Source organism: Protopterus annectens, chromosome 12.part0 (assembly GCF_019279795.1).
Source record: "Protopterus annectens isolate FY-2018-M chromosome 12.part0, PAN1.0, whole genome shotgun sequence".
Lineage (NCBI taxonomy): Eukaryota > Metazoa > Chordata > Ceratodontiformes > Protopteridae > Protopterus > Protopterus annectens.
The window spans coordinates 626024024-626047189 of NC_056746.1; the positions used below are offsets into that span (position 1 = coordinate 626024024).

Below are 23166 nucleotides of genomic sequence, written 5' to 3' on the forward strand. Positions count from 1 at the left end.
CCCACCTAATCACAAAAGGGTTTGCATCCAGATCGAAAGAGATAATTGGGCCCCTCTATGCATCACTCATCAGACCCATCATAGAGTACAATGCCTCATTTGGGATGTACCTTACAAGACACCTGCAACAACTGGAAAGACCACAGAAGTACCTCACCAAGAGGATCACTGGCTTCAAGTAGATGCCCTATGCAGCTCGACTGAATTTCTGTGCTCTCTGCCTGACATATAAGGCCATGTCCAACCCAGAATTGATGGACATGCTCCACCTAAAGAAAACCATATCCCCTCGAGCCACACGCTCCAGGGATCTAAACCTCATCACAACAATAAATAGGGAGTGCTGGATGGATAGATTCCTGTCCCAGAGACTTCCCATGCTCTGGAACAAGATTCCAATATACATTAGGCAGAGCTCCTCGCTAACCCTCTTCATGAGAAACCTTGACGAGTGGATGGGAAACAGAAAGTTTACCCCAGGGATCTCTTCTCTGCTGGACAGAGGCACAGAGAACTAATCTAAGGGGGCGGCGAAAGCCAACACATTCTAGCTAGGCTTATAAATGCCTTAGGGCAGATAGCCTAGTACCTACCTATGAGCCTATGATGACAGACCCAGAGGCAGCAGCCCTAGATGAGGCCTCTACTGCATCATAACTGCACTTGACAGAGTGCTTAGTTAACTGAGTCCAGGAATTAAGAGAATAGATATTTGTGTCTTGTCTGGGGAGTCAGGGAGGTCCCCCAATTGTTTAGCCACATCACCATCAGAGCCAGGGAGTATTTGACCATGTGGGTCTAATAGTTGATGGCTCTCACTGTTAAGGTAGCAGAAGTGTATACTTTTTTCCCTACGTGCTCCATTAGTGTGCTCCCCTTGTCAGAGGGGAGGAGGGATGTAGAAAGGAATAACTTGGAGGTTTTGTCTGTAGCCACAGTAATGACTGAAGGGGCTTTGTAAAGGAATTTAGCCTCCTCAGGGACTTTGTAGAACTTTTCTGGGTGTTTGCGAGTGGGAGGTTGGGAATCTCGGTTTTCTGAAGCATCCAGTAAAGCATCCAAGAAGGCAGAGTGCACAGGAGGTACAGCAGACGGGTTAGGAGACTCCATTTGTAAGAGTTCATAATACCTCTTTTGGGGCTCGGTGACCTGACTGCTGTCCCACTTGAAAAAAATCTTAAATTTCAGCAATAGTTCCCCCAAAGATAATGTCATCTCCTGGGGGAAATCTGTGCCATTAAACTCCTTCTCTGGGAAAGTATACCCCACAGAGGAAGCAATTTGAAACATGTACGTGAGGAATTCATCTCCTGATGAATCTTCTTCAGAAGTGATGTCGGGACCAAGTTTACCCTCAGGAGTAGACACAATAGGGGCTTGGAACACAGCAACGGCCTGGCATAAGGCCAGGAAGGCATTTAGAAGGCCTTGGGTAAAGGCCTGCCAGTCAGGAAGTTGTTCAGAGGTTGTGGGCATCAGAGAAGGAGCAAGATGCTTGGTCTTTTGCTTCTTCTTTTTGTGGGACTCCGACGCTGAGGTATCAGAGATGCAGTATAGAACTGGAGGACTGGATGTCAGATGGCACTCCGAAATGTCTGTAGAAACATCCTCCCAAACTACAATCTGACAGACCCCAAGCTGGCCCTCGGAAATGATGAGCCTAGGTTCCCCCTTGGTGACCGATTTGGACACCTGCAATTCCCTCTAGGACGTGCCCTCTCCTTCTTTAACGGCTTCCTCCAGGGTATCCGCTAAAGGGAGGTACGAGGATTCTGGATTGGACTCCGGGCCTTCACCAGCCTCGAGAGGTACGGCTGGAATGGAGGGAGCAGCAGTTGAATCAGGTCTTGATTTCTTGGCCTTTTTGACTGGTGGCTCTTCCCAGTAACCAGACGTCGCATCCATAGCTTTAGCTAAATGTCTGAGTCACTGATTCTCTAAATAAAGTTTTAACACTGTTAGGCAACTTTTGAGGATTTTGGAGATGAAGGCCCAACAAATACTAAAAGTAGTGTGGTCGTGTTCTTGACTAAACAAAACAGGCACAGCTCATGCAAATCCTTATGTGGAATTTGCATTCCACACCTACACTTGCCCTTTCTACCTGACATGAAACCTCAAAGCAGTAGCAAAATGATAATCAAAAACCCTTTTGGGGTACTTATCTGAAGTCGGATAAGATTAGTTCACTTTTCTGAAGAAGCGACGACCAGAGCTGGCAGTCACACAAGCAGCAGAAAAGTTTTGAGGTAGGTGCATGCTGACGTCCATTTTGTACCCATCTGTTTATGACCAACTTCCACAGAGTGAGATGCAAGACGTCACACGCACCATAGCGGTAGCATCTATCTTTTCTAGAATGGCCGGACATACGTGACTCAACCAGAAGCAGACTCCCTTGTGTTATGGATACAGCAGTTTATGAATAGAAGGACATCACACTTTACAGTAGTCCTATCACTTGAGGTGATTCATACTCCTACTGTTCTTCCTGAAAGTGATCATCCACTGGTAGAAAACTATTTATTACAGTGTAGCATCTGTGTCATTAGCCTGTATGCCAAGTACTCTGCAATTTTCTATGGAATCTTGTGTTATTCTATTCCACTTTTTTTAATACCTTTATTAAATTACTGCTTAAGACATAGGCAAACACATAAAACAAACCATGTTAACATGTTTCCAGCTGCATACATTATACTTTATTATACATTTATTATACATTATGTATGTTCTTTTTTATTATCAGTCCAACATTACATAAATTGCTCAATTCCTGCCTTTCATTAAACTTCTCTCCTCCTCCTGAACATTATTCAGCACATATTGTTCCCAGAATTTCCATTTACTTTGTATTTAATTTGCTCATTGCTTTTTCTAAAAATGCTACTTACAGTTCTTTTAACTCTATTACAATATTAAGTACTACAAATACAGTTGGTTTAGACATTGATTTCCATTTTGTAGAAATTGTTTTTTTGGCAGTCACAAGATTTAAACTTAACAAAGCCTTACTATTTTGAGGCAATTCAGATGTTATGTTCCAGCTCAAACTAATCATTTCCTTAGTTACACCCACTTGCTCACACAATATTTCTGACAGAGTACTTGGCAGGGAATTTTTAAAATCTGCCAAATCATTACACTCCCAAAATATATGTTCCCAGTTACCCCTTTCTTCCCCATCACACCTCCAACATTTATCTACCTGAGGAAAAATTCTGTGAAGTCTGCTGTAGGTATAAAAATAATTATGCAAACATGTACAAGCAAATATCCTAAACCTTCTGGATTTTGTTGCATACTAGGGAACCATACATACGTTTTCCCATTGTTTCCTGGTAAACTGCTTATGTAATCTCTCTTCCATATCTTTTTTAACCTCCCCTAATTGATTCTAATACTTATCATGCAATATCTTATATGCCTGACTAATTACACCTTTTTAACAGCAACTTCTGTCCTAGATTCAACTAAAATCTCTTCAAGAGCAGACAGTCGCTAGAATACAGTCTAAATGTTTTTTTTTTTTTGCCCTAATCATTTCTATTACTTTTCCATCCCCACTCCCAATACCTTGGTTCCTCTGTCAGTTTTCTCCTGTAAATTCCAGCCACCTCTTGCCTATCTTCTGTACCCATACTTGCAGTCATCCCTATCGGCAAAATCTCCTTTTTTCCATTTTTCTGTTGGCTTAGCTCTTGCAATGCTTTCTGCTATTTTATGAATATTCTATACGGCAGTTATTATTCTCCTTAGGGATCTGCATCCAAAATCCCACACTCTCCTTATTTCTTGAATCTCCCTTTGATCATCATCATCCCTTTCTACTTTGAATTACAACCTTCTGCTTGTGTTATACATACAAGCCTTAACTGTAGAGCTCTACAATATCCTTTCCAACTGGGTAATCCAAACCCCCCATGTTCAATTGGAAGGGTCAGCTTAATCCACTTAACTCATTCCCTCTTCCTCACCCAGATAAATTCCTTCAACTCTAATTATTGTCCACAACTTCTCTTCTGGTTGATAAAAAATATGCCTCACTTCTGTATGTATATACATCACTAAAGGACTGAAAACATTTTCACTACTTGTACCTTACAATCCATATCCATAAACAAGAGCTTCCAGTTTCTCAGCTTTTGCATTATATTTGGTTAAGTCTCTTCCCATGCATCCTTAGCTGCAACTATAACAGACACCTTTTTAATAAATACTCTTAAATGCTTCATCTTATTTTGTTCCTACAAATATGGGTATGGCTGAACCAATTCATGAGTGGTACATACTTTACTGCTATAGCCTTTGTTTAATCTTCATTAATTTTATATCCCGAAAACACTTGAATCCATTGCAAAATGTTCCACAACACCGAGATGTCCTTTTCAGGATCTACCAGGTACAAAATAATAACTGCAAATTAAGGCAACTTTTCTTGATTACATATCAATTATTTCCTTGAATTTCCAAGTGCATTGTTTTCTTTACCGATGGCTCTATATATATATATATATATATATATATATATATATAAAAAGAAAATAACAAGGGGGAAAGAGAACACTCCTGCCTGGTTCCGCTGTTCAGACAACTTATCAGAGAGGAACTCTCCCACTTTAATTCTTGCCTCCAATCCTTCATATATCTAATTAACTCTATCACTATATCAGGGAATACAAATGTTTACATTGCTTTACTCACACAATCCCATTTTACTGTAAATAATGCTTCCTCTACATCAAGACTCACCAACAAAAGTGGGATTTTCTTAAATCCTGCTTCCCTCTAGATCATTGTTGTTCTTTTAATGTCAAAGTATTGCCTCCCTCACAAACCACATTGATCCACACCTATCAGTTTTGACAACACCTTTGCCATTCTTTTTGCTAGTATGGACAGAAACACTTTATAATCCTAGTTTCAAACTGAAAATGGTCTATATGAAGATGGGTCTTACGGCCTTTATCATATTTAGGTATTAAAGCCACCACAGTTTCTTCCAAGATGCTAGTCCTTACCCTCCTTTTAAAATACTGTTAAACAAAATGATCCAGATCCTTATCACTTTCTCCCCCTCCTAAAACTTCCACAGGGATACCATCCATTCCTGAAGACTTTCCTGCAGACTGATTATACATCACTGCTTTTATCTTATCGCCTCTTATATTAGCTATTACTTGTTGAGCCTTATCTACCTCTAACTTTGGTATAATCAAGTCTTCCATACATGTTTCCATTTGTGCATTTTCTTGATTTCCATATATCTCTGCTTTAAACAAATATTCATAAAATGTGCAAAATATTTCTACAGGATCCCTGTTTTTTTTTTCTTGTTATATGCTTCCTAAGTTTGGTAATAACCATTTCCACTTTTTGTTGCCCAAGTCATTGTGCTAAGAGTTTTTATGCTCTGACGTTATCAACAAATACTTGCTCAACAGCCATCTTTCTAAACTCATGCATATTATCTACAAACCCTTATTTTCTTTTTAGCACTCTGTAGTTGCACCTCTTCTTGTTCTGTGAAATTCCCCCTATTGTGCAGTACATTAACCTTTGTTAGCCCCTCTAAATAATTAGTATTACCTCTTAACCACCTCTCTATATCCTATTTTTAAAATTCACTGTCATTTTATCCTACTCACTAGCTGCAGCTTCTGAACAAACTTACATCTTCCCTAATAACTCTTGATTAATTTCCACTACCCATTTTTTAAGTTCCTCTCTTTTTAACAGGTAGGTGAGAAAGCACTAGTGACTGAATTTTAATTCATTACCCTGCATTTGTATCATAGTTTTTACTCGTACATGATTAGAAACAGTTACAAGACATCAAAGCTTTCAGTTTATTGCACGTGTTCTTGTGAAATATAATTTCTATCTGGTTTAGGCCAGTTATTATACCTTGGGAATAATATGGAAATATTCTCAGAGCTCCTACTACTGAATCCTCCTACTACATCTTCCATGCCAAACATTTTCATAATTTTTTTATTTTTTATTTATTTTACATTTGTTGACCGGGATAGTCCGGACTGGATGCATGTCCATTTTCAGCGGAGGCCCGGGGAGAAAAGCTCCAACTTCTTCAGAAATCTATGCTCATTTGTTTTTCTTTCTAGGTCCCCCCAATACATCATTCACTGTTACAAATCAAGCTCCAGTCCCCTGCTATAAATAATACTCCCTACTGAAACCAAAAAACAGGACTTGCAAGAGTGCCCAAATGAAGGTCAAAAACCAAACTTCTTAGATGAACACAAGCACTTTATTTCCTTAACGCTGCAACACAAAAGAATACGTTTTCGACATAGAATCCAAGTCTTCATCAGAGATGAACAAATCACAGTAGACCTTACATCAATTTATACCATCCAACCTGTTTGGCTGAAAGATGCTTCTTTACTCTCTCTCTTTCCTCCTAACTGCCTACCCTCCCGGAGTACTTTCAGCCAAACAGGTTGGATGGTATAAATTGATGTAAGGTCTACTGTGATTTGTTCATCTCTGATGAAGACTTGGATTCTATGTCGAAAACGTATTCTTTTGTGTTGCAGCGTTAAGGAAATAAAGTGCTTGTGTTCATCTAAGAAGTTTGGTTTTTGACCTTCATTTGGGCACTCTTGCAAGTCCTGTTTTTTGGTTTTGGTCTTTTTTAGACTTGCATACATCTTGCGTATTGGTTTTGTGACTCCCTACTGAAAGCTGATTATTTCTCCCAAACTTTTCTTAATCTCCATAACAGCAGTTTTTGGTGGAATATAAATACATACCAGCTCAATCATCCTTCCTTTCTAATAGCCATTACTATCACAAATCTACCATTATCATCTTTCTCCCTCTTCTATCACTATTGGAGCTACTCTAGCAATTAGTTTAATTGCTACCTTTTTCCTTTGTCTCTGATGTTTTGATGAATATCCATTTTGAAATCATTCATCAAATTCAAAAGCTCATTTCTTCTGAAATGTCTGTCTTGCAGAATTGCCTTTGTACTCTATATTTCTTAATATAAGTCAATACTCTTTCCTTTCCAGCAATAACTTTAAAGCCATTTGCATCCCAAGAAAACATGGACAGTATAAATTTATGTTAAGAAGTTATTGCTCCCATCTATTATACATGACCATTTTCTTGAATGTATATTTCCAGCTTTTGTGTTGCATGCACATACTAATGCTTGGCAGTCTATTCTTTTATGTTGTTGTTCCTTGTCATCTCCATTTTAATCTAGGTCACATTTCTCACCACTTTGTTCTGATGAAAACTGTCAAATAAAAACCTAAATACATTATCACAACACCCTTATAACTAGTAACTTAGAACAAACACACAAAACTATGTATATCTTCAAAAAATGAAGTTTAACACTCCAGATAGGAACAACTGTCCCAAACTGATAGCTGCAAATATCACTGATTTTATCTCATCTCCTCTTATTTTAACTATTAATTGTTGAACCTTTTAGGCATTACCTAACTTAAAATTAAAGTTATCCCATGTTAAAGCACATTACAGACTGTGCTCCCATTTACACTAATTACTATCTGTTCTTTTCTTATCCCTATTCCACTCCCACATGTGAAAAACAGCTTATATGCTTTCAGAAAACATGAACTTTTAGCCCTATGAAAAAGTGCGCTATCTTTAAATTAATCTAAATTATACAGCTGATTTATTACATGCATCTTATGTCTACAACGGAAGCTGTTACTCACTTCCAATCATTTCAAACTTTAGTTTTCACTGAACTGCTTGCCTTTGTACCTTTAAATTTTGCATTTCCCTCAGCAAAGAATACTCACAACTCTCAAAATTATTTGCTTGCACCAATGGACAGATCATCCTCATGGAAACATAGTCGGAATGAAAGAAGAACATGTAACAACTCTGCAGATGCATGAAGGAGTCTTGTGGACTGATACTAAATGTTACAAGGTTGAAAATTAATACATTTTAACACAGGTGACTCCTGTTTTAAAAACCATATTTGTGAAGTGTCCATGTGAAGCCTGAAACAAGAATCACGAGGAGCAAAATTACTTTTAACAAATCAGTACATTTTAAAATAATGTAATGTCAAAGTTATGCATGCAGCTGAATAAAAAAGGTTTATATATATATATATATATATATATATATATATATATATATATATACATACACACACACACACACACACACACACACACACACACACACACACACACACACACACACACACACACACACAGACACACACAGACACACACACAGACACACACACACACACACACACAGTGAATATAAAAAGCGTACACATCCCAGTTAAAATGCCAAGTTTTTGTGATATAAAAAAATGAGACCACAATAAACCATTTCAAAACTTTTCCCACCTTTAATGTGACCTATAACCTGTACAATTCAATTGAAAAACAAATCTGTTAGGGGAAAAAATATAAAAAAATAAAAAACGTACAATAAGTTGGTTGCATAAGTGTGCACACCCTTAAACTAATACTTTGTTGAAGCAACTTTTGATTTAATTACAGCATTCAGTCTTCTTGGGTAGGAGTCTATAAGCATGGCATCTTGACTTGGCAATATTTGCCCACTCTTCCTTGCAAAAGCACTCCATATCTGTCAGATTGCAAGGGCATCTCTTGTGCACAGCCCTCTTCAGGTCACCCCACAGATTTTCTATTGTATTTAGGTCTGAGCTCTGGTCGGGCCATTCCAAAACTTTAATTTTCTTCTGGTGAAGCCATTCTTTTGTTGATTTGGATATATGCTTGGGGTCATTATGTTGAAAGGTGAAATTCCTCTTCATCTTCAGCTTTTTAGCAGATGCCTGAAGGTTTTGGGCTAAAAGTGACTGGTATTTAGAACTGTTCACAATTCCCTCCACCTTGACTAAAGCCCTAGTTCCAGCAGAAGAAAAGCAACCCCAAAGCATAATACTACCACCACCATGCTTCACTGTGGGGATGGTGTTCTTTTGGTGATACGAAGTGTTGTTTTTGTGCCAAATATACCTTTTGAAATTGTGGCCAAAAAGTTCAACCTTGGTCTCATCAGACCATAACACACTTTCCCACATGTTTCTGGGAGACATGATGCATTGTTTTGCAAATTTTAGATGTGCCTGGATGTTTTCTGTGTAAGAAACGGCTTCCGTCTTGCAACAATACCCCATAGCCCAGACATATGGAGAATACAGGAGATTGCTGTCAGATGTAGTACACCACAAGTACTTGCCAGAAATTCCTGCAGTTCCTTCAGTGTTGCTGTAGGTCTCTTGGAAGCCGTTTTTGTCTTGTCTTTTCATCAATTTTGGAGTGACGTCCAGTTCTTTGCAATGTCACTGTCGTCCCACATTGACTGTCTTCACTGTGTTCCATGGTACATCCAATGCTGTGGAAATGTTTTTGTACCCTTCTCCTGACAGAGAACCCATTAATGCTTTGTACGCTCTCTGTGAACCATGGTTTTTGCTGTAGCAGGCAAATGAATAAATGTCAGGAAAATCCTACAAGGACAGCTGAACTTTATTTGGGGTTGATCAGAGTCTGAAATTGATGGCAGGTGTGTACCCAAGAAGGCTGACTGCTGTAATTAAACCAAAAGGCGCTTCAACAAAGTATTAGTTTAAGGGTATGCACACTTATGCAACCAGCTTATTGTACTTTTTTTATTTTTTATATTTTTTCCCCTAACAGATTTGTTTGTTTTTCAATTAGTTAAAGGTGGGAAAAGTTTTGAAATGGCTTACTGTGGTCTAATTTTTTATACCACAAAAACCTGGCATTTTAACAGGGGTGTGTACACTTTTTATATCCACTGTGTGTATATATGGGTTACCTTCATTTCACTGACAGCTCATTTCACTGACAAGTAAATCAGCAAGAACAATTCACTGAAAGCTCTTTACACTGACAACTCATTTCACTGAAACTCATTTAGTCGACAGTTATATATGGCCTGTTCCCTACTATAGTGCAATCCTGGAGTTAGAATATACAGTAAGGAGGGGTGTGTGGGGGGCAAAGCCCCCCACATACTTTGGTTGTATATTGTTTTCTGCAAAACAGTTATTCATTGCACTTGTAAGTATCCATCTGTACAGTTTAAAACGTTTATATGTGGGGGGCTGTGCCCCTCACCCCCCCTACTATATATTCTAACTCCAGGATCGCACTACAGTGAGGAAGAGGCCATATATAACTGTTGACGAAATGAGTTTCAGTGAAATGAGTTTTCAGTGAAATGAACCTTCAGTGAATTGGTCTTGCTGATTTGGTTGTCAGTGAAATGAGCTGTCAGTGAAATGAAGATAAACCCTATATATATATATATATATATACATATCTATATATATATCTATATATATATATATATATATATATATATATATATAAAATAAAAATATGACTGACACTTTGTTATCTCATATTTATTCACTAGTTTCAATGTTACTGGTCTTTTACCTGTTCATCTCCATCTCCCAACACCTGACTCTGGTTCCTGTACAAGGTACTCCTGATTCTTCTAGTCAAGTCCTATTCTTTTTTCAGTCTCTTGAGCATTTTCCTTTGGAACATTGGAAAAGGTTTCACTGGCGAAGTCTCTCTATGACCTTTATTGTCAGAAGAATGAGAAGCAGAGTCCCCTTCTGTCTGTTGGGTCACTTTTTTTGGATTACATTTTGCATTTCCTCCTTAGCCTGTTCTTCATAAAAAAAATCTTTAATCCTCCAGGAAAAAAATAGTCTGAAGACAGTTGGATACTGTAGCTTGAATCTCTCACTGGCCTCTCGAAATTCCCCGATTACTGGGATAAAGTTGCTTCTTTTCTGCCTGACGTATGGTGAATAATAATTTTCCACAAACACACTTTCTCATATGGTCAATACTTTTCCCTTCAGCCACAGTTTTATCAGGATTAACTCTTGCTGCTGATATAATTGCATCTTTACCTATGCAGGTCTTACCTGCTTTCTCACTTAAATTCTGCTGTGGAATACCAGCCCAGTTGCTTATTTGGGCTTTCATAAAATGAATACAGTCTGTTTCTTCCAGTTTCTTTGATACAGCAAAAAAAATCTGGAATTGTGCTCTGTGTGCCGTCTTCTAACTCTACAATTTTTAGAAACAGCTCTTCTTTAGAGGTCTCATATTCAGCCAGCCTTTTTTTTTCTTCATGTCAACCTCTGATTTTTCTTTTTTTTTTTTCAGTTCATCTGAATGCTAGTTAAAGCTTATTCTAGTTTTTTTTCTAGCTTTTTGTTATACGAGTTCATATACTCCACCAATGTTGCACTTATTTTAATCATCTCTGAGTAATTACTGGACGCCATTTCTTGTACCAGAGTTGAGGCATGAACTGCTTTTTTGCTGAACAGCTGCAGGATACTTTCCAATCTGTTTTATTTTCACCTTGTCTAGTTGACTGTCCTTCAGGTTCGCTAAATTTCTTCTTTGTTGGCAACCAAAAAAGGGGGGCAGCACCTAAATGGCAGCAGCTGCTTCAGATCTCATCAGGAAAATGCTTTTTTTTTACCAGAAACTTCAAGAAAATCAATTAAAGAGGAAGGAAACATGGTTAGATTAAGTTATAGTGACGAGAATCTGTTCAAAATTGGATCTGCATTCTCGTTATGCTGTGGGTTTGATCAGCTTCTTACAGTGAGGCCTATAAGCTCAAATATACTATAGGAACTACTGCAGCTAAGGATTTTGCTGGAATATGGAGATGAATGCAAATTTCAAGCAGATCGCACGTTCATGGCAACTGGTAGTCACAAAAAAAGGAAAAGATGTACCAGATTGAGGAAAAGAGGCACCAGAGCAGGAAGTTCAGTCAGATTGAAGGTAAACTCTCACAGGTCTGCACTACCCTCCATACCACTAGCCAACGTACACTCACTTGAAAATAAGCTGGATCACTTATAACTGAAACTCTCATCACAAAACAAGGTGAGAAACAGCAATTTATTTGTGTTTACTGACAAGTGATTAAACCAAAATATCAGTGATAGCACAGTAAATGTACAGCGCTTGACTTTATAAAGAACAGACAGAATTAAGTCACTATGTGGCAAGTCCAGAGGAGGGGGGAGTGTGCATATATGTTAACAACTGGTGCAGCAGCTGTGTAGTGACCTCCACCTTCTGCTCAGAAAACAATGAAATTATGTCACTAAAATGCAGGCCCTTCTACCTGCCAAGAGAGTTCAATGGAATATGCATCACAGCAGTCTACAGCCCACCTGATGCAAACATAGTGATGCTCTGTCCACCTTATATCAGTCTATAAGTGACCTGCAAAACAGAAATCCAGAGCATGCAATAGTAATTGCAGGAGACTTCAATCAGGCTAACCTAAAGACTGTATTACCCCACTACCACCAGCATGTAAACTTTGCCACAAGGGGGTAAATATACTGCATAAGGTCTACAATAACATCAAAGGTGCATATAAAGCAAAACCTTATACACATCTAGGGAGCTCTGACCACCTAGCCATTATGCTGGTTCCAGCTTATAAATCCATACCGAAAACCAGCACACCGGCTAGAAAACAAATAAGGATCTGGCCTGAGGGAGCAATCTCAGCTCTACAAGACTGCTTTCACTGTACAGACCAGTCAGTGTGTAGACAGGCTGCTGTGACAAACAAGCATACTGACTTGAACACACACACTGAGTCGGTCACAGCTTACATTTCTAAGTGTGTGGAGGATGTAACAAACACCAAACTCATCACCATATGGGAAAATCAAAAACCTTGGCTAACTAGTGAGGTGTACGAGCTCTTGAAAGTAACAAATTTTGCTTTCAAATCCCAAGATATGGAAGGTTTAAGTGTGGCAATAGCCAAACTAAACAAAGGTATCAAAGAGGCAAAAAGATCCTATGGCAGAAAAATCTAAAGCCACTTCAGGGACCAGAAGGATACCAGGCAGCTATGGAAAGGAATTCAAACCATCACTGACTACAAGCCTACATCAGCTTCCTGTGATGATAGCATCGAGTTTCTGAACCAACTGAACAAATTTTTTCAGTAGGTTTGATGCTGACAACAAAAAAACAGCATGCAGAATCCCTGAAGACAAGGATGAAGTCGTGCTGAGCTTGAATACAATCAATGTCACCAGAACCCTAAAACATGTCAATCCAAAGGAAAGCAGTTGGCCCTGACAACATCATGGGCAGGGTACGAAGGGAATGTGCAATGGAACTGGCTCCAGTACTTACTGACATCTTGAGCACCCCATCCATCTAGCCAGTGTTCCGAAATGCTTCAAGGAGCTGACTATCATTCCTCTACCCAAGAAACCACAGCCAACAACTCTGAATGACTACCGACCAGTTGCTTTTAACTTAATGGTAATTAAATGCCTGGAGAGGCTGGTCAAAGATCAAACAGCCTCAATCTTTCATGTGACACTGGACACACTGCAATTTGCATACAGGACAAACTGCAGTACAGGGGATGCCATCTCAATAGCTCTCCATGAAACACTGAAACACTTTGAAGGCAAAAACTGCTATGCAATACTGCTATTCATCGATTAAAGTTCTGCCTTCAACACTGTCATCCCTCAGAATCTGATATCGAAGCTACTTCAGCTGGGCACAGACTCTCATTTATGCAAATGGATTCTGAGCTTCCTTACTGAAAGGCCTCAAAAGGTTTGTGTGGGAGACAACAGCTCCAGAAGTATAATCCTGAACACAGGAGTACCGCAAGGATGTGTCCTAAGCCCTCTCCTTTTTACTCTGCTGACACATGACTGCATGGTCAGAAATGAAACGAATAGGATCATCAAATTCGCAGAAGACACCACTGTTATAGGCCTGGTCAAAGACGGAGAGGAAGAGGCCTACAGGAATGAGATTGATCAACTACTGGTCTGACAATAACAATCTAACACTGAATGTCAGCAAGACAATGGAGTGATTGTTGATTTCAGATGCTCTCAAGTACCACACAAACATCTAGTGATGAAAGGGATGACAGTGGAAAGGGTCAAGAGTACATAGTTCTTGGGTGTTCATATCACAGAAAACTTATCCTGGTTAGTCCATGCATCCAGCACAGTCAAAAAAGCTCAGCAACACTTGCACTTTCTAAGAAAACTTAGGAAGACAAAATTACCAAGCTCCATACTTCAGACCTTTTATAGGGGCACCACAGAAAGTGTCCTGACCAACAGCATTACAGTCTGGTATGGGAGCTGTAACAATTAGGATTGGAAGGCTCTCAAGAGAGTTGTAATGTCGGCAGAAAGAATCACTGGCACCACCCTTACACCTCTGGAAGATCTACACAAATGCTGGTGCATCGGACAGGGCCAACGATCCAATGTAGCCTGCCAATGGTCTGTAAACTCGCTTCTCCTCAGGCAGGAGATACAGAAGCCTGCATTGAAAGCCCACTTCTGTCTCCTACAGGCTTTTGAGGGGAGATTTATGCCTGGCATACAGGGCATTGTCAGACCCCACTCTGATGGACCTCCTGCATATCCACAAAAAGTATAGTTTTGTACCTACCATAAATGTAGATGTTCGAGTGTTCACACTGCTACAGTCATCACACTTGGATTATCCTGCCGTTAGGCAGTCCCGCAGTCGGCCAGAGTTCCAAAGTCTTGGTCCGGCGTCGGTTGCTGTCGCTTCTTCCCTGACGTCAGTGTGCCAGAGGTATATAAGATGCATCCGATGCCATTTTCTTCAGTTTTTCTTGCCCCAGATGTCAGGTGCCCCCAAGTGGGTATGCAATAGATAATGCTAATCAAAAATATACATATAAAATAAAAACAATACCTTCAGTTACCAGCAAATACACCCCAAATGTTGTATAGGATAGAAGGGTATAGACAAGTCCAGCTAGTTCAGATGGGATGGAGGGAGGGTAAACTGGACTGCAGCAGTGTGAACACTCGAAAATCTACATTTATGGTAGGTACAAAACTGTACTATGTTCATCGTGTTACACTGCTGCAGTCATCACACTTGGGTTGAATCCCAAAGCTAAGTTTGGGTGGCTGGTCTATAAAGAGTTAGGATTGGCTAAGAGGCCCTGCAGAACTGCAGTGGCAAATCCTGCTCTGGATTTAGAGTAAAGAGGCAGGTGGTAATGCTTGGTGAAGGTGTGCACTGAACTCCAAGTTGCAGCCTCCAAAATTTCCTTGGTAGGTACTCCTCTGAGAAAGGCTGCTGAAGTGGCTATTGCCCTGGTGGAATGAGGCCTACTGTTATTAGGGACTAATTTTCCATAGGTTCATAGGTTCATACTAGGCTATCTGCCCGAGGGCATTTACAAGCCTAGCCCATAGTTTTGTGGCTTACGCCACCCCTTTAGTATGGGGAACTATACCCATTATTTTGCTGTGCCTCATGATGTGTGTAGCAGTACTGAATACAGTGTCCTATCCATTTGGATATAGTCTGCTTTGAGATAGCCTTGCCTTGTGATCCTGCAGCATATGCTACAAAGAGTTGATCAGTTTTCCTGAAAGCTTTTGTTTTGTCCAAGAAGAAGAGTAGCTGCCTGTGTATGTCCAAAGAATGCAGAAGTTTCTCCCCTTTATTTTGGGGGTTTGGATAAAAGTAGGCAAATGGATGGTTTGGTTAAGAGCCCCACTAGATACCACCTTTGGCATGAAGGTAGGGTTTGTCCTTGAAGAAACCCTGTCCTGATGAAATATTATAAAAGGTTCCACTGCCATTAATGCCTGTAGCTCTGAGACTCTTCGTGCTGAAGTTACTGCCAGGAGCAAAGCTGTTTTCCATGATAACAATTTTAGATTGGCTGTATTGGCTGGCTCAAAAGGTGGTAGGGTCAGTTTTTCCAAAACGAAATTGAGGCCCCAAGTTGGTGTTGGTGCTCTCCGGGGCGGTCTTATGTTTTTAGCCCCTCTGAGGTACTGCTTTAGCAAAGGATGAGAAAATAAAGGAGGATCCGTGTTGTAATGTGCAGAAATGGCAGAGGCGTGAATCTTAATAGATGAAAAGGATAGGCCTCTGTCCAGCATCTCAGTTAAGTATTGTAAAATCTGAGGAATGTTTGGAACAAGAGGGCAAGGCTGTGAGCCTGGTTCCAGGCGCAGAATCTCGTCCATTTTTCTGAGTAAGCTTTCTAGTGCTAAGCCTCCTGGCCTCCAAAATGACATCCATAACAACTTTAGAGAGAGGTGTTGCCTGTTTGACTAAAGTACCTGCCATGCAGCCAGGTTTAGGGTTTTGAGCTGACCGTGCAGGATCTGATTGTTTTGTTGAGTCAGAAGGTGTGGAATTTGGGGCAAAATCGATGGTGGGCCCTGAGCCAAGTTCCTTAAGATAGGGTACCAGTGCTGGCATGGCCAGTCTGGAGCAATCAGGATCATCTGTGTTTTTTCTTGTCTGGCTTTTAAGAGTACCTTTGAAAGGAGAGGCAGTGGTGGGAAGGCATAGGCTTTTAGGTTTTTCCTGCTGAACAGAAGAGCATCCACTTTCCATGCTTGTTTGTGATAAGTCCTTGTGCAGAATTTTTGTAGTTGGTAATTCAGAGGGGAGGCAAAAAGATCTATGTCTGGGCATCCCCATTTTTGTGTTATCATGCTGAAGATTTGTGGGTTCAATTTCCATTTGTGAGGGTCCATGATATTTCTGCTTAAGTCGTCTGCCAGAGTATTTTTCTTTCCTGGCAGGAATTGTGCTTGCAGGTGAACGCGGAACGTCAGAGCTGTGTTCCACAAGGTCATGGCTTGCCTGCATAGGGGATAAGAGTGAGTGCCCCCTTGTTTGTTTATGTACCACATTACTGTGGTGTTGTCCGTCTTTAGTAATAGTTGTCCTGGGTGTAGAAGGTCCTTGAAAGCTGTTAGGGCATTTTGAACAGCCAACATCTCTTTTTGATTGATGTGAAGATGCATCTGGTCCACTTGCCCTAAATGCATGTTCCTGCCATGTGTGCTCCCCAGGCATAATCTGAAGCATCTGTTAGTTTGCCTGGCTGTGGGTTGGGTAAAAGGCTGTCCCTTGTTTAGGTGACATGCCTGTGCCCACCATCGAAACTCCTGTTGTAGGCAGGGAATTATTGGAATTACTGCTTCTAGACTGTGAGAATGTTGAGTCCAAACACTTTTTAGGTACCATTGTAATTTCCTCATATGCAGTCTGGCATATGGTATTAGTAGTATGCAGGATGCCATGAATCCCAGGGCCTGCAGAATTTTTCTTGCAGGGAGATGGGACGTTTTTGCTAGTAGTTGAAAATATTGAGTTAGTTGCACTTGTTTGTCTGGCGTGAGGTAAGCCATCTGGGCCGTTGTATTTAAGCTGGCACCCAGGAATGTAATCTGTTGTGAGGGCACTAGTTTTGACTTCTTTTCGTTTACTGTGTACCCTAGAAAAATTAGCAACCTTTTCACCAATGCCAGATGCTGCAGTAGAATGTCCTTTGTCTCTGCTAGAATGAGGCAGTCATCCAGGAATGGATATATTTGAATCCCTTTTTGTCTGAAAAATGCAATTACTGGTGCCAGGCACTTTGTGAAGACCCTGGGTGCAGTAGATAAGGCAAAGGGCAGTGCAGAGAATTGGTAGTGCCTTGTACCAGCTTTGAATCGGAGGTATCTTCTGCAATTTTGTCTGATAGGGACATGCAGGTATGCCTCTTTGAGGTCCAGAGTAACAAGCCAAGCCTTCTTGCCCAGCATGGGTAGAAGCTGCTGTAATGTCAAAATTTTGAATTTCGGAATATCCAGGTAAGTATTCAGAATTGAAAGGTCCAGTATAGGCCTCCAGGCTTTGTCCTTTCTGGGGACTAGGAAGAGTCTTGAGTAAAATCCTTGTCCTTGTTCCTGTTGTGGTACTTGTTGTATAGCTCTCATGTCCATGAGGGCTAAAATTTGTTTTTGTGCCTCTGCCCATTGATTTTGTGGCAGGTCTGGCATTCCTTTTAGATTTGGAAAAGTATGGAAGTGGAATCTTTAACCTTGAGACACAATATTCAGGACCCATTTGTCTTGGGTGATTGTTTGCCAGTTTTGAGAAAAAAGTGCTAGTTTTCCCCCTAAGGGGGCTTCCAGAAGGGACGTGCTTGGCATAGGCAAGGGAAAGTCATTGTGACCGTTTCCTGTAAGGTTGAGACTTGTCCTCACCTCCTTTTGGGTTTGAGGTGCCCCACTGTCGTTGTCTGTTTGAGCCTTGGGGTTGAGATCTGCCTCTCTGTGGCCTGTCTGACACTGGAAAGGACCAATTTTTTATTGGCCAATTTCTGCTAAACCGAGGTGGCTGCACCTGTAAGAAATCCTTGACTGTTTGCATAGATTAGCTTTATCCTCCATTTTCTTTAACACCTCTTCTGCCTTAACACCAAACAAGGTATCATGCTGTAAAGGAGCATCCAATAACTTTGCCTTAACATGTTCAGGTAAACTCTGTTCTTTTAACCAAGCATGTCTTAGAATAACAGAAACTGTAACTGCGGCTCTACAAGAGGTCTCTAAAGAATCAAAACCACATTGCAGAGTATGTTTTCCCACCTGTTCAACTGCATGCAATAAATCCTGCACTTCTTTACAATCAGGAGCTTTTGAGCTAGCAAGTATGTTCTGTTTTAACTGAGCCATTAAATATTGTTGGTATTTAAGCATGTGAAACTGGCAATTTAAAGCTCTTACTGCTAAAGTTGCAGATGTGTATACTTTCTTCCCCCATCTATCCAAAGTTCTGGAATATCTGTCAGAGGGTACTGGATTTTTTGCAATGGAAGCCTTAACCCCTTTTGGACCCTGGGAAATAGTTTCTGGATCAGCAGAAGGGTTTTTGTAAAGAAACTTGTAAGAGTCAGGGACTCTATAATACCTATCTGGCTTGGCTGGAGCAGGGGGCAAAGAGTCAGGAGATAAGCTGGATTCAGAGAACACATCATCCACAATGTCTAGTACAGGCAGAATAGCCAGGGGCCTGTGCTGAGGCAATAAGAGGAAATCCCTGAGCCTTTTCTTGGATTCTGAGTATTCCTGACTTTCCCAATGGAAATGTTCCCTCGTGGTATGTAAAGTTTCCCCAAAAGAGTAATCCTCAGGAGGAGAGGCTGAAGGGATAGATTCCTCAGCATCAGAGTCCTCCTAGGGGGGCAAAAAGTATCCCTGGTCTGAAGAGGAATCAGAGGAAATGGAAACCTGATCAGAGGAGTCATAGTCTGTATCCTGCCTAGGCCTTTTCTCAGGAGGGGGATGGGAACCTCTGATTAGAGTAATGAGGTCTTCGGCCACTTTAAGCATCTGTTTCTTAGGTATGGAGGACTGTCCAGGAGAATGCTGTACTTGTTTCTTTGCCTTGGCTGTTGATTTAATGTTAAGTTGTGAAGGTCTGAAAACACCCTCAGAAGCCGGTGCCTGCTCAGCGGCTCCGGACCCATCTGAGTTGTCTCCACATGGGAGTCTGAGGCGGCCTGTGGCTCTGAGGTAGCGGGTGTCAGGGGCTGCGAAAGCACCTCATTGAGAACCAGCGAACTGGCGACTGGCCTAGAAGAGGTTTCGTCATCGGTTTTGGACCTCTGATGCCTGTCTTTATCCTTGTCTTTGCATTTTTTCGGAATTGCGGTCGTCGGTTGATCCGACGGCATAGTATAATTGAACCTTCGGCCAAAGTAGTGCAAAGCAAAATCAAAACGTCTTTTTATAGTGCGTTTGATAAATCTAGCACAAAACCGACAACTAGTGATGTTGTGATCAAGGCCAGTGGAAGTCCTTATGAGGTATTTGCTTCCCACAAGAAATACAATTATTAACTTTTTCTGACATCGGTCTGAGGCAAGAAAAAAGTTTCCCCAACGGGGTACTTAGCTTTACTGAAGACTTCGGATCTGAAATTCAACTTCGAAAATCTCAGGAGTCGGCCGACCGGCACTTGCGAACTGCTTCTGCTTCGGGCACCGCGCGGCAAGAAAGACTGAAGAAAATGGCATCAGATGCATCTTATATACCCCTGGCGCACTGACATCAGGGAAGAAGCGACAGCAACCGACGCCGGACCAAGACTTTGGAACTCTGACCGACTGCAGGACCACCTGACGGCAGGATAACCCAAGTGTGATGACTGCAGCAGTGAAACACGATGAACATCAAACAGTACCAGAATTACCCGTTCTAAAGACTTAAACCTTGCCTGTGATATAAACAGGACCTGCTAGAGAGATAGATATGTACCCCAGAGACAACCCTGTCTATGGAACAGGCTCCCCATCCATGTGATGCAAAGTTCCTCCATAACCCAATTCAAGGGCAACTTGGACAACTGGATGAAAAACCGGAAATTCTTCTCTGGTTTGACAACTGTCTTTCTCATGCAAACAGCTAACCTGTAAATGGTTCATCTCCCAGGCCCATGCTTACACTTTTCAAGGGTGTCAGAACTTGTCAGAGATTCAGGAAGCATGGCTAGGCTTAAAAAGGCCCTTGTGGTCGTTAGCCTAGTAAACACCTATGAACCACCAGACTAAATAACAGTTTCTTATTGCTCTACATTAGATTGTTGAACTCTTGGGAAAAACAAACCACGTGTCTGTCGAAACACTCAACCACTTCTGTTATATAACTAGTCTATCAAGTGCCTTATTTTATGGATGTGCAATAACCAAGTGCAATACTAAGGTAACTCCATACTGAAGGACTGTAAAAAAGTGCAATATACAGACTGTGCAATAATTCAGTCTAATCATAGATATACTGCTATTGTTCACAAGTGGTTACTAGGCTATTGACCTGAAGATCTTTATAAGCCTAGCTACATGTACCCAATATAACACTAAAGAAACCCAATATAACATAACTTGCCTAAAATCGAGATCTTAGTTAGCAAGCACTTCCCATACATAGGAGGGTCATATGTGAAATTCCCGGCAGGCTTTTACGGTCTCCCATCCAGTCATCCAGGTGGTTTACTTTGACAATATTACCTTCATATTGTTCCTTGTCTTCCTTGTCTCCTGTTCTGGGATGGGTGTGGGTCACCAATGTCCTACTTTACTTACTAATTGCTACATATTACATTTCTACTGTGATCTTTTATTAATTTTTCTCTGTCTATATGTGCAACTGTTTCCTGCATCGAGAACGAAGCACTGAAATTTCATTCAGCTACACTGCTGTGTAGTTCTGAATGACAATAAAGTTTGCTTTGACACTGACTTGACAACCAGTGTTCTTAATGGCCATAAAATGAATTTTATTCAAGCTGGCAGGCAAACTTATCTTTCTGCTGATCAATGTGCAGCGATCTTGAAAGTTCTTGTTTTATTTTACTTTTGTTACCTTTTATTTTAATATAACTAATTGCATTTACTAATTTGCTGATTTATTTTACTGTACTCTTTGTGTATTAGCTGAATTCTACTGCAGACTATAGAAAATTTGCCTCCCCCCCAACATCCACACATCAACTGTTTCTCCCCTAACTACATCATTAGGCAGCCCAGATGACAGTCTATTAAGAAGTAACTGGGCAGCTGTTCAACAATGACTAAACAAAAACACAAGTTTGTTAAATTGAAGCAACTAAAAAAAGAAAAAAACTACACATTTTAGAGTCAGAAATCCCAGTTTACTTGATGAAAACATAACTACAGTAAAAAGAAAATAGTAAAATATCTTTGCACATATTTAAGTTTCTTCTCACCAGTTTTCGCATTGAGATGTTTTGAAACTGCAAGCTGGGCTTGCCATCAGCACACCAAAGTGACAGTACAGGTAGCATCACCAATGCCAGACCTGCTGTTAAGCATTCCTGCAAGCCATTTCCTAAAAAGAGTAGCAAATAACCCAGCCAGCATTAGAAAAAACTCAGGGTCCCTATCACTACCGATGATAATCAGATCCTTTGAGAACTAGTAAGCCAAATTAAACTGTCTTTACTACTAAAAATGTTAAGAATGTTCCCTTCAACAACGCTAACAAGGAGCGCTAATATCTGCACATTACTGCCTCTAGAAACTGTTAGAATTCAAAATTAACAGCAGTTTCATGTACTCTAGAAGACTGTAATCTTTAGCAAATAGGTACAGAGTTTGGAAAGTATCATGAAATTACACCAACAATACTACTACTAAATTGACAGAGCTATGTACTGTTGGAAGACACTGCTGTTTTACTTATCGTTACAACTTCTTTCCCTCAAAGTGCATCTGTTTCTGTTATTTAGATTCACAGTGTCTACACCAGAAACCACATAATTTACTCTACATAATACTTTGTACTGACCAGCACTACACAGAATGGATGTCTGTTGAAAGCCCAAGGACCAGAAGAGTGATCCGATTGGTGATACTAAGTTCAATTAATACGAATACATACTAACTGAAGCTGTGGGATTTCTGAGTATCCCCCTCTTCTCCAACTCACAGATCTTGGAGTTAGTACAAATTACAAAAGCAGCAGGAATTTGTGGGCAAAGGGGGTTAAAATCCTCTATGGAGAAAAAAAACGTAAAAGAGCAAGTTTTGGAATTAGCGGTCATTTGTAGAAATTTCCATTTAATTATTGAACTACTGGGACTCACAGTACAAGGTCTTCCTTTTCCAACAGGAATCCAAAAAAATGGCTCTGCAAAGGAAATAGTTCTTCCACATGCTTTTGAAGACACTATCAGTGGTGACACGAACACTGTTTTAACTACCAAGACTGCAGAGATGGAAAACATGTCAACTTTTGGATGTGTTAGCTTCACTGGATTTACTGTTATAAGCTAATGTATTTTTTACTTCTTTAAACATGAATCACTGTGTGCATAACACCTTACAAAACCGACAAGTTTTAAGTGTACAGACCATATTTAATAATTTAACACTTTCATCTAATAGATGACAAAGACTTCCTCAGAACAAGCATGTGCAACTCCACTTTGAAGTTTAAAGTCGCATGATAATTACTTGCTTCTGTGAACATAAAGAATACATAATTCACATAAATCGTTTAAAAACACTAAAAGTAAACTATAAATATTTTGTGTGTGTATATATATATATATAGATATATATATATATATATATATATATATATATATAAATAAAATCTATAAAATTTTTATTCTGGACGCTTTTAAAAATCATTTAATATTAGGGGCATCCAACTCTGGATGTCTGTCAGACCACAAATACAGCTGTCATCTGGTTTCCATTATCTCCAATTTGTTT

General features: G+C 40.2%; 1 protein-coding gene across 1 annotated transcript in view; it reads right to left on the reverse strand.

Annotated features, from left to right (window-relative positions):
* Positions 1–23166, reverse strand: part of VPS35L (VPS35 endosomal protein sorting factor like) — a gene marked incomplete in the record, with an annotated part of 3288436 nt that overhangs the window by 1597971 nt on the left and 1667299 nt on the right.